Source organism: Cryptomeria japonica, chromosome 5, assembly GCF_030272615.1.
Source record: "Cryptomeria japonica chromosome 5, Sugi_1.0, whole genome shotgun sequence".
Lineage (NCBI taxonomy): Eukaryota > Viridiplantae > Streptophyta > Pinopsida > Cupressales > Cupressaceae > Cryptomeria > Cryptomeria japonica.
This window is the reverse complement of record NC_081409.1, coordinates 190,445,831-190,458,920: the sequence shown is the minus strand read 5'-3', so window position 1 is coordinate 190,458,920 and position 13,090 is coordinate 190,445,831.

The window sequence follows — 13,090 nt, the reverse complement described above, 5'->3', positions numbered from 1 at the left end:
TAGATAATTAAAATGTTGATAATGGTTTGAGTAATGAAACTTAGTTGGAGGATTATTGGGGGAATTGTGGTGATGAATTTGAAGTTAGAAGAAGGCTGTGGTAGAGATTCATGGTTCAACAAATTGTGACAATGTGTTTATCTATGAATGTTTCTCATGTGCAAGAAGACGAAGGTGAGGAAGTTGTTGATCCTGAGTTTGACGAGAGAATACAAGGGAATCCTATTCCAGAGGTTGATTGGGATAGGAAAGGGGACGATAACATTTAGGCTAGAACCTTCAATGTGACTAGAAGAATAGAAAGATGGTTGAAAGATCATCATTTTAGACAAAGACCTTAAATCTACACCTAAAGATAAAAGAGTTGGAAAAAATCGTACAACTTCTCAAACATCTCTTTCTTCTTTTGACATTGTTGTTGATATTGCAGGTGATGAGAAGCAGAGGACAGAGAAAGCCAAAATTGCAAATTTAGGAGAGTCTTCTTTGAGTTTTTCCTCTGCCCGTGTTACCATATCACGTAGTAGGAAGAGCAGTCAGAAAACCCTTACAAGTTCACTTGTAGTAGACTTGGATTCTGGGGGAGAAACTCAAGGAGAAATGGATACTCAGATGCGGGATCAGCCCACCATAGATGCTGTTGTTTATGGTGAAAATGGATACAATAATAACAATATTGAAAGGCTATAATGAATTCAACCACCAAACCCTAGCCTAGCAATGAACAAAGATCCACCATAACATATGAAGATTACCTAAGACAATGCAAATAACTCAAAATCACAAAGATTATACCATCACATGTCCAATAGGGTTTTGATCTCCATTCTTCCTATCTCCATTGATCTTGCTTGATATATTTGCTCTCAGATTTTTATATGCACAAGAGCTCAACAAAGAACGGAATGTGGTTGCAAGCAGGATCGTAGTGTAGCCAAGTACTCCAAAAATCAGTCATTAGGGTTTGACAATGAAGAAAGCATCTCCTTAAATAGAAGACACAATATGAAATGGAGGGATAAGATTGAGAGGTGTAAAAAGAGAGGTCGGCTAGGATTAGAGGGTAGGTATAAGAAATACCAAAATAATGAAAGAGGTAGGTAGTGTATGAATTAAGAGATGAATGACATGTGTCATGGGTAGAAAAAGCTAATGAATTAATTAAATAAATAAAGATTTATTTAATTAATAGAAGAAGTAGGACAATTAAATAAATAAAATATTTATTTAATTTAGGAAAGGGATAATTTAAATAAATAAATGTATTTATTTAAATGAGAAATAAGGCTAGAAGAGGATAAATGAATTAATTAAATAAATAAAGATTTATTTAATTAATAGAAGAATTAGGCTTAGATAATTAAATAAATAAAATATTTATTTAATTAGACATGACAATTTTGAGTGTCTACATTTTGCCCCTCTTTGAGACAATGCGGCTTGTCGCGTTGTTTCAAAGAAGATAAGATGAACTGATACAGAGTTGCCCCAGAATGGGAATGATATGCCCCCTCGAGAGATTGGATGAAAATGTCTGAAAAGATTGTAGACAATCTCTCGATAAGAAAGAAAGGCTAGAATGGACTGATCGGATAGAGTGACAAAGCCACGGGATGAGAAAGACTGACTTGGGAAATGAAGACGAGGGCTAGGCTAGGCTATAAGATAGACCACGGGCAAAAGACATCCTCATTGTCATCCACACCCTTAGAAGATCACAATGCAGAGCGAGAAAAGAGCAGCAGCAGTCAGCAGCGATGGCTTTCATTCATAGATTCGACCGTGTTCGCCAATTCTAGCGACCAGCAGATGCAGGAGAGCCGGTAAGTACCCAAAAACCTCCTCGTACTTTCACGCATTTCAAGTTTTGTCATTAATGCATGCTAAGTAGCAATAAATGCGCTAGGAATAGGGTAGTTGAAAAGTGCAAAAACGCACAACCGCGTCTGTGTCAGTGCCAGGCGCGTCTGTGTCGGACAGGCGCGTCTGTGTCGGGTCCAGGCGCGTCTGTGCCTGGAACCGCGTTTGTGCTGAATACGGACGCGTTTGTGAAATGTAGAGGCGTCTGTGCCCTGTAGGGGCGTTTATGTCATGTAGGGACGTCTGTGTTCCCTGGTCGCGTTTGTGCATGGTATAGGCACGTTTGTGTTCAGAAAATGCGTCTGTGTTGCAGAAGCGCGTTTGTGCAGTCTATAAGCACGTTTAGGAGTTTAAAGCGCGTTTGTGTGTCAAAATGCATGGTTTTAGTCTTCTAGGTCAAATCGGCAGTTCTGTGATGAACATACGCTGTCGATTGGATAAGCTACTGAGAGGATACACTCAAGCAGGTCCTCTAGGAAGATTAGGATAGATCAAGGCACTTTGTGATGAACAGGGAGCACCAAGATAGGCAGCACTTTGTGATGAACAGGGAGTGCGAATGTGAGTGACACTTTGTGATGAACAGGGAATGTCACACACGTAGTACTTTGTGATGAACAGGGAGCACTATTAGGATAATCAGCAACACTTTGTGATGAACAGTGAGTGTCACTAGGATAGGTAACCAAATGCATTTAGATAGCAAGTAGCATTTTGTGATAAACAGTGAATGCCACGATAACTGACAAGATTGATTGGTTGACTGCAGGAGTATTTGCCTATGTTGGAGTCACGGGAGAGATTCCCATCGACTCAGAGGTTGCGACCAGAGTTGTCGATCCAGGATAGGATTTCCATTGAGGAGATGGGTCTTACACATGTGCTATTTGTGCCTGAGTTTCGGGCAAACATGGGTTTGCTGACTGCCGATGGGTGAGATGACAGTGACACTGGAGGATGTTTACAGGATTTTGCATATTCCGATTGATGGAGAGTTGATTCCATACGATCGAGATGGTGATAGGGAGGCACTGAGACGGGTATTCCAGGATCCCGGGTTGGAGATGCGAGCAGGTCACGTAGCCTGGGATACCATGACCGCCACAGGTTTAGCTTTGCCAGTGGTTATTGGAGGAGCCATTAGTGGTTACTTGTGTCCGGACAGAGCCACACGGGGATTGGCAGTTGGCTGGGGAGGGGCATTGGAGACGCTGATGATAGAGCACACCAGATATGCATGGGGGCCATGTGTCTTGGCACATTTATACTATGAGCTGCATCAGTTTGTGTATCACGGATCAGTGGGCTTGGGCTGCGGAGTGACTCTCCTTCAGGTGTGGGCATATGAGCACCTGCCGATCACACGGCCGATCCACTTCAGGGGCAGAGGGCATGGACGGAGTTTCATGCATTTGTATGATATGATTACATCACAACCTCGGATTGGTCGACTGGAGCATTGGAGACGCGTCATAGATGACATTGACATGGTTATCTGGAGGCCGTACCTGGGGTGCGAGGAGTGGGATGACGACGCATTGGAGCTACCCTATACATTCAGGAGTAGGTATCTGATTGGGCGAACGCCCTATATTCTGGAGAGGCAGCTTGTTGACAGGGTATGCAAGCAGTTTGGCCGTATTCAGCGGATGCCACGAGGCTCAGGCATGTATGCCCGTACAGTCAGAGATCAGGTACAATTCGGGCCGCTTCTATCATATGATCAGGCCGTGACATAGCTGGCAGAGATGATGCCATTACCATGGGACATGTGGCCGGAGGTAGAGGATGCAGGGATGGACGCAGAGTACTCTACGTAATGGGCAGAGCATCCATTTCCGAGATTGACAGATCCGGGAGAGCTGCTGGAGGGAGAGGCCGGGGGGGATGATGATGATGATGATGGTGGAGGAGATGGAGGCAGGGGCAGACGGAGGCGGAGAGGAGCAGTGGGGGAGAGGAGGGTGGCACCTCAGAGGGAGGGGGGACAGGAGGGACCAGCACAGGTGGTGAGGGGTCGCGGTGGAGTGCCCCTGCAGGTACCAGCAGCACAGGGTCCTAGACAGGGACCTAGACAGGTGCAGGGACAGGGACAGATACAGGCACAGGTACCTATTCAAGCACCTAGACAAGTGCAGGCAGAGGCACAGGGACAGGCACCTGTAGAGGAGGAGCCACAGGGAGAGGCTGAGGGCGGAGATCCTAAGGAGGATGAGCTGTTGGAGCTGCGAGAGATCTGCCAGGGCCAGGCAGATGAGATTGAGGATTTGGTGCGGGAGAGGGAGCGCCTCAGGATCAGGCTCAGGGACACAGAGCGGGAGAGAGACCAGGCCATCCAGAGATATACTGAGGCCGAGACAGCTCTGAGGGCAGGGAGGCGGGCAGCAGAGGATACAGGGGCAGGCTACGCATATGTGCTGCGAGCCGGAGAGGAGATCGCCTATTGGAGGGATCTGCACTATGGTGCCATGCCAGCGGATCAGCGGGCGAGGAGCTTCCATAGATCGTCGCGCACAGCGACGGCTACGGGAGGGAGTCGTAGGAGGCAGGCATCCAGCGGTGGGGTCATGGGTCCTTCACCACCACCAGACAGGCAGGGGGATCCTGGAGCGGGACCATCTAGAGCTCAGACTCTGTCGAGGCCAGGCGGCTCCGAGGGAGGGAGTTCATCATAGCCATAGAGGGCTCCCCTTTGTATCAGTATATGTACCATTTTTGTATTGTAGACACCTGCGGGTGATTTTGTAGCCATATGATTCTTTTGACATCATTGTATCATGACACATTTTGATTATATATGAGAGATGATCCATTTTTGCGGCAGCTATATGCATGTGTACCTTATGCAATGAGATGTTCTTATGTAATACATGTTTTATGATATGGATGCTTATATGATGCAATGCAATATTTTTGTTCTTTTATGTTGTATATGTGATTCATGATGCAAATGTGAATGTATGTAATGCAAATGAATATGATAATGCAAATGATTATTTACATAATGAGAATGTGGGATGTGCTAACATGTGTTGTATGCAGGATGTGATGCAATTGTGATATCTATATGTATGTATGAAATGCTTATATGTGGTGATGCAGGTGTAACTATATGAAATGCAAATGTTTTTGGTGTGTCATCATACTCAGTCATGTGATAGCGGGCTACGCAGACTCGAGAAGGACGATGGAAGTCAATCAAGAAAGGGGGATGGAAGATAGAAGATATGAAAGTGAAAGAGCTTCTTGTGCGTTATCATCATTGAGCTTTATTATGGCAAAATAGGTTATGACAATTGAGGCATATGTTTGACCCAGAAAGTCATTGTACCTATTTGCATGGAGATAAGACAGTCACAAACAAGGAATGCCCCAGTTCATACTAGACTCACAGTGTCCTCATATCCTTGGACAAGTCATAGCATTACTAAGAGACAATCCACAGACAACAAATGCAAATAGGTGACGATACCCCATCCTCGCCTTTCTAGTCAAAGACATCCTGGAGATAGAATCTCTAGTCAGAGACATCCTGGAAAAGCTAAAAGACATGTCACCAAAAGATAAAATCAAAAGAAAACCAAGACTCGACACCAACATCCACTGTAGTCCTCAAGTTTAGTGTCTCTTGTCACTTGTATAAGTCTTATTTGATTGTGGTCACAATGTTTACTTTCACAGAAAGGATAGATAGCAATGAACCATAATGTTGTCTGAGTCTGTTGAAAGATTTGATTTGTTGAAGCCCATTGTTGTTGCTGTGTCTCATCTGAAACTGACTGAATCCATGAAACTATTACTTTATTACGGAGAAGATGAAACTTTATTGCAGATCTGTGATGCAAATGTTGCTTTATTGTGGATTGTGCGCGGATAGACTTGAAGGAAGCTGGAAGAAACTGTACTCCTCGAAACATGTGATGTTCTCAGTTCCACACCCATCACTAGACGTAGGATTTTTGCCTTAGCCACAGATAGGATCGGATTTATTATGGATGGAAAGGGATGTTTATTATGAATGGCTAACCAATCTTAGGTAGATCAATAACAAGCCATGATGGGAATGGGTAAGTTTATTATGGATGAATAGGTTGTGAGTGTGTGCGAAGTGAAAGGATGAAAGTGAATCCTGAAGGAGGGAGGAGCAAAGTCTCTACGCATGGCGCTGGTGACCCAGTTTTCACCATGGTACTTGCCCAGGGCGCCACCGAAGTGGTTTTCACCGTTGGACGAAATTATTTCTCTTTACTTTTTTCGATTTTTCAATTTTTTTGTTGTCACAAGGCGCCCGTTTGCCAGGTTTTCACCAAGTGACGATTTTTTATTTTTTATTTTTTTTTTGTATTTTTTAATTAGGATGCTCTGAAAAGCTATGTGTAGAACCTGCGAAGGTGCATGCTGTTGATAGGATCCTCCAAAGATTCCCCTTCTGTAGTTGAGAGCTGATATGCCCCAGATCCATATACCGCTGTAATGATGTAAGGACCAAGCCAGTTTGGTTCAAACTTGCCCTTCTTATCTCTGTCTTGCTGATTCTTGGGGTTCTCTCTGAGTACTAAGTCACCTACCTCAAATGTGCAAGGCTTGACTTTGTGATTGTAACTGCAACTCATTCTTTGTTGATAAGCCTTGAGATGATTAAAAGCAGTGTGCCTTCGTTCCTCCAGCAGTTCTAGTTCTTGTAAGCGAGAGACCCTGTAGTCTTCATCGTTGATTATGTTTCTCAAGGAGACCCGTAGAGAAGGTAGCTCAACCTCAATAGGCAAGATGGCTTCAGTGCCATAGACAAGCGAGTAGGGTGTAGCTCTTGTAGGTGTGCGGACACTTGTGCGATAGGCCCAGAGTGCAGGATTGAGTTGGATATGCCAGTTACGGCCAACGTCGTCGACTGTCTTTTGAAGGATTTTGAGAATTGTTTTATTAGACGCCTTAGCTTGGCCATTACCTTGGGGGTAATATGGTGTGGAGAAACGGTGAGAGATATGGAAGCGGTCACAAAGTTCACGAACATCCTGATTTTTGAAGGGACGCCCGTTATCAGTAATAATGGAAGTAGGAATCCCATACCGGCAAATGATGTAGTTCAGGATGAAGGTAGCGATTTGTTTCCCAGTAACTTGTGTGAGAGGCACGGCTTCAATCCACTTTGTAAAATACTCTGTGGCTGTGATAATGAATTTATGTCCATTGGAAGAAGGAGGGTGAATCTTGCCTATGAGATCGAGTCCCCACTGACAAAAGGGCCAAGGAGACGCAAGTGGTTGTAGTTCCTGTGCTGGTGCATGTATGAGGTCTCCATGAATTTGACACTGCTTACACTTCTTGACAAACTGATATGCATCTTTTTCCATAGTAGGCCAGTAGTATCCAGTCCTGATGAGTTTCTTGGCCAAGGTAGGACCACTAGTATGCGGACCACATATCCCTTCATGCACTTCTCGTAACGCAATCTGAGCTTCGTCATTCTCTAAACATCTAAGAAGGGTGCCATCTAGACCTCGTCGGTATAGGATATCAGCTAAAATGAGGTATCGAGAGGATTGGCGAATGAAAGTGCGGCGTTGATTGTTTGATAGATCGAGAGGTAAGATATTGTCGCGAAGGTATGTGAATATGGGACCATATAACTGGGATTCAGGACTAACAACACATATCATTTCCATAGGAGTGATCTCATATGACGGAATCAGCAGATTGTCTACCAGAAATTCATAGCAGGTCTCATTTTGCGGTAGATCAATGAGCGAAGCAATTGTAGCCATGGCATCAGCAGCGCGATTCTGTTCTCTTGGTATCTGCTCAAACTCTATCTTTGCAAAAGTGCTGTTTCAGATCATCTACCAGTTGTTTGTAAGGCATTAGCTTTTCGTCTTTTGTTTGATAATCATCAGTTGCTTGACGGATGACAAGTTGAGAATCCCCAAAAACACGAAGTTCTTGGATCTTCCATTGAACTGCAATTCTTAGCCCAGTTGTTAATGCCTCGTATTCCGCTATATTGTTAGTGCAAGGAAATGATAAGCGGTATGACTTTGGTATAGAATCGCCTTGGGGAGTTATAAAGAGTATACCTGCTCCTGCCCCGTGCTGTGTGTAAGAGCCGTCAAAATATAATTGCCATGGCTTTGCAGGTGATATTGTTAGAATGGACTCATCTGGAAATTCTGACTGTAGAGGAGCATCATCTATCATGGGAGCATCTGCCAGTTGATCTGCAATTTCTTGTCCTTTTATAGCTTTTCTGTCCACATATTCAATGTCGAATTCACTCAAAATCATTACCCACTTGGCCAGCCGCCCAGTAAGTGTAGCTTTGCTGAGAAGATATTTTAGTGGATCAATTCTGGCAATCAACTTAGTCTTGTGAGTGAGCATATAATGTCATAACTTTTGTGAAGCAAAAACCACAGCGAGACATGCACGCTCGATTGGTGTGTAGTTTAGCTCATATCCCACCAATGTGCGACTGATATAATAGACTGCTTTTTCCTTGCCGTCAGGTATTTGCTGTGCTAGGAGTGCCCCCAGTGTTGTGGGAGTAGCTGATATGTAAAGTAGCAATGGTTGATCTGGAATTGGTGGCATCAAAACTGGTGGGTTCAAAAGATAATCTTTGAGCGTCTGAAAAGCTTGTTGACAGTTCTCATCCCATTTGAACTTGATGTTTTTGTGTAGCAGGTGCTGGAAAGGGTTACACTTATCTGCAAGTTGTGCTATGAATCTTCGTATGGACTGGAGTCTCCCTTGTAAAGATCGAAGTTGACTGATATTCTTGGGTGGCGACATGTCCAAGATAGCCTTGACCTTTGCTGGATCAGCTTCTATTCCTCTTTTAGACACAATGAATCCTAGGAGCTTCCCGGAGGTTACTCCAAAGACACATTTCTTTGGATTTAATCTTACCTTGTATTTTTCCAGTCTATCAAAGACAACTGAAAGTATGTCCAAGTGTGTGTCTCTGTCTATTGATTTTCCCAAAAGATCGTCAACATAATCTTCCACGGTTATGTGCATGAGATCATGAAAGATAGTCGTCATCGCTCGTTGATACGTGGCGCCTGCATTTTTCAGCCCAAAGGGCATGACATTCCAACAGAAGGTTCCTCATGGACAAGTGAATGATGTTTTATGTTGATCTTCAGGTGCAATCCTGATCTGATTATATCCAGAAAATCCGTCCATTAAAGATAACATTTCATGGCCTGCTGTGAGATCAACGATCAAGTCAATGTTTGGTAATGGGAAATCGTCCTTTGGACAAGCCTTGTTGATATCTCTGAAGTCTGTACATATTCGGATGCTGCGATCCGGTTTGCTGACAGGTACTAAATTAGAAATCCATTCAGGATAATCAATTGGGCGTATGAATCCGACATCCAATAATTTCTCTAGCTCTGCCTTGACTAGCAATGCCACTTGTGGATGCATTTTCCTTAATTTCTGCTTTACTGGTTTTGCCCCCGGTTTGACTGTTAAATGATGCATCACCAAATCCGGGTCTAGCCCAGGCATATCCGCATAAGACCATGCGAAGTTGATTTGTCGTCCCTTAAGGAAGTTTATAAATTTTGCTCTCTCGGCCTCTGTCAATGATTGAGCCAAAAATATGTTGTGTGGAACCTCTGCTGTACCAATGTTTGTCTTTATAGTCTCCTCTACCAACATGGATGATTTTTCCTCGTATGATGCTGGGAGAATGTCGAGCCTTCCATCTTCGGGCGCCTCAAAGAGATTTTCACCCTCAGATACGTCCTTTCTTTTTACTTTTTTGGGGTCAGATAGCGCCACAGTGTGGTTTTCGCCATAAGACCCTTGTTTTGTTTTTATTTTCACATTTTTGCGACTAGAAGGCCCGACACCTCCACCAAAGTATGCTATGTGGTTGAGCTCTATGGCGTATCCTTCTTTGTGGTCTCCAGGGGGAAGATCATCTCGAATGCCAAGGTAGTCGATAATAGCTTCATCATTTTGAAATGTATCAAATTGTGCTGGTCCTTCATGATCCCAGTCAATGAGTTGGGGGTGAACAAGGGGAAGGTCATTAGTGTTTTCAGAGTTTGCAGAACTAATAGTGAAGATGTGGTTATATTCAGGTATGTCAAGGCAATCGTCGAGGTCATCGATGGCACTCTCCTCATCCGTTTCGATCGTGAGCGAATCCAAATTGTCATCACTAGTAGAGCCTTCTAGGACAGGTGTCCTCATCCTATGTGATTTTGACCTAGGACCTTGAAACGAAGCTTGTGCGGGATCCTTATGGGTTGGTTCTTGACCAACTCTGAACTTTTTGTAAAATTCCTCCTCCTCTGTGGGTTCATCTGGCTCTCTGAATGTTTCAGTGATCTCATAGTCACTGGAGGATTTGTCTGAACCCCATTCCCACTCATTGGAGTCTGTGGAATAGTAATCCTCTTGTTGAACTTCAGCAACTTTGATTCGCCATACCTCTTTTGTTCTTTTATTATGTAGTCTGGGATTCAGAAAACCAAGCCCCTTGGAGCGTTCCCTTCTTGTAGTTAGCTCAGGTTGTAAGGGCTCCATGACACCTTCTTTGCGTAGTCCGAGAGGGCTTTTTCCATCATACCCGAATCTTTGCAAAATTTTGAAGCCTTTGCCATAGTTCTCACAGGGTATAATAATCTGATCATGTGTGTCCTCTTCAACGTCCTTATAGAGCATTTTATATAAATTTTCTTCTTCTAGTTCACCCCATTTTTGAAAGATGGTAGGATCCCATTTGAGCATCATGATGGAGATTTGCTTGTTAGGATGTGGCCTCCCATATTCCTTGGGAGAGTTCATGACTTGTCGCAAAAACATTGTTTGATTCAAAGTGTATCCTCCCATGCCTTTGTCTTGAAACTTGGCTCTAAGTTCACCTTGTTTGGATGTCGAGGGCTTTAATGACTCAGGATCAATATATGCTGAAGAAGGAGTAGCCTCACGATTGCTAGGGATGATAGTCTCAGTATGTGATCTCAAGTTATTACAATATATGAATGGATTTGGATCACCATTGACCGTTACCTCGACTCCATTGTGAAGAAACTTAATGCACTGATGGTATGTTAATGGGACTGCCCTCATTTCATGAATCCACGGATGTCCTAGCAATATGTTATACGTGAGATCTAGATCTAGGACTTGACAAACCACATCCTTTGTGACTGGCCCTATTCTTAGCGGTAAGGTGACCGTGCCCTTGGACGAGCGCTCTTCATCATCATAAGCCTTAATGGTGATTTGGTTTGTAGCATTCACAGCCTTGTCAGAATATCCCAATTGTCTTATGGTACTCAAGGTACAAATATTAAGACCTGCTCCTCCATCTATCAGGACTCGCTTTATTCAGTGTTTATGTATGAAGGCTTCAACATGTAGAGGTGCATTATGTGGCTGACTTATGGAGGCGTCATCGGCTTCTGTAAATGTGAGGGAGTGTGGAACGGATAGGTATCCCACCATGGCTTGAAACTGGTCCACGTTCAGATCAGTAGGGACGGCAGTATCTCTCAAGATTTTGTCAAGGATAGCTTTATGTGCAGGAGATATACGTAAGAGCTCAAGAATAGAGATAAGTGCAGGTGTCTTCCCTAGTTGTTCTACAAGGTCGTACTCAGGCTTGATTGATGAAAGATTGGTATTCTTAGTGGAGGCACCTGGCAACGTGATCTTACCTCGACGGGTTGTAACATGACATTCAGAGGTAGATTTGGATGAAGATCCCACACCCTTTAGGACAATTTTGGGTCTCTGAGAAGGATTCTCAAGATTTTTGTTTTTGATAGTAATAGTAGAGATATGATTGTCCATTGAGATGTGATTGATAGTAGAATCATAATTGTAAGGTGCTCTAGTATGATTGGCTTGATCATCTGTGACTTTGCCTTTTCCTTTGTCATGTTTTGGGAATGGTTCCTTAAACACCTCATGCTCTTGATTAGATGAATGTCCCTCAATCTCTATATCTCCTCTGTCAATGAGATCTTGCACAATGTTTTTCAATCGATGGCAATTACTTGTCTTATGACCCTTGCTCTTATGAAACTCACAATACTCATCATCATTCCACCAATTTGGTTTTACCTTTGGTTCATAAGGAGGAAAATCTGGAACTGTAATTACTTTGTTTGCTACAAGCTTTTTGAATACTGATTCAAGTGGTTCTCCCAATGGAGTGTACTTCCTTCGTGGTCTAGAAGTTGTTTGAGTGTTCACCTGATTGTTGGTAGAACTTGATCCAGAAAAGACGAACTTGGGTCTCACTGTGTTGGCATCAACAACACCATCATTAACTGTGTTCTTGTTCTTATTCCAAAATTTTGGTTTGTCCTTTCCTTTGAAGTCCTCTTTGTTTTCTTTGAATAGTTTAATGACTCCTTGTTCAATTAAGACCTTTTCTGTTGCTAGGCCCTTTTCAATGACATCCTTGAATGTAGACAAACAAGCTTTTCTGAGATCATAGCCAATAGCCTTGTTAACATTTTGTGTGAACATTTCTACCATTTGTTTTTGCTGGATTTCACAAGAGCATCTGCTAGCTAAGTTTCTCCATCTCTGTAAAAATGTTGCGAAAGATTCTCCTTCCTTTTGTTTAGTATTGCACAAGGTAGTAACTGAGACATCTGTTTCAATGTTGTAAGAGAAATGCTGAATGAATGCCTTTGCTAAGTCGCCCCATGACTTAATACCAGGAGGTAATTGAGAAAACCATTCCATAGCTTGATCTCCTAAGCTCTGTGGGAACAACCTCATCAAGTATGTTTCTTCTGCCGCTACCTCAATGCAAGCTGTGAAGAATTGTCTTATGTGTGCCTTGGGGTCTCCTCTCCCTCTATATTTGTCGAATTTTGGCATTACAAAGTGTGGAGGAAATGGAGGCATTGGAATGCTCTTATCGAAGGGATAAGGACATATATCTCTCATAGTGTATGTAGGTTTTGATGTAGTCATGTCCTCCACTTTCTTTTGTAAATCTCTTATTTGTTGCTCCAAATTATTTTTGGGAGGAGATTGATTTCTTGTAGCATACCCCATGTTTGAAACACCCATTTGAGGAGGGACTTGTTGCATGTATGGATGATACTAATCATAGACATGTCCATATGGAGGTCTATATTGTTGCGACATGTATGGAGCACTTGGCATAACTTCTTGTTGGGGAACTCCATATCTGTTTTGTGTGTATAAACCATATTCAATAGGCCTTTCATTTTCCATTGTGTTGCCC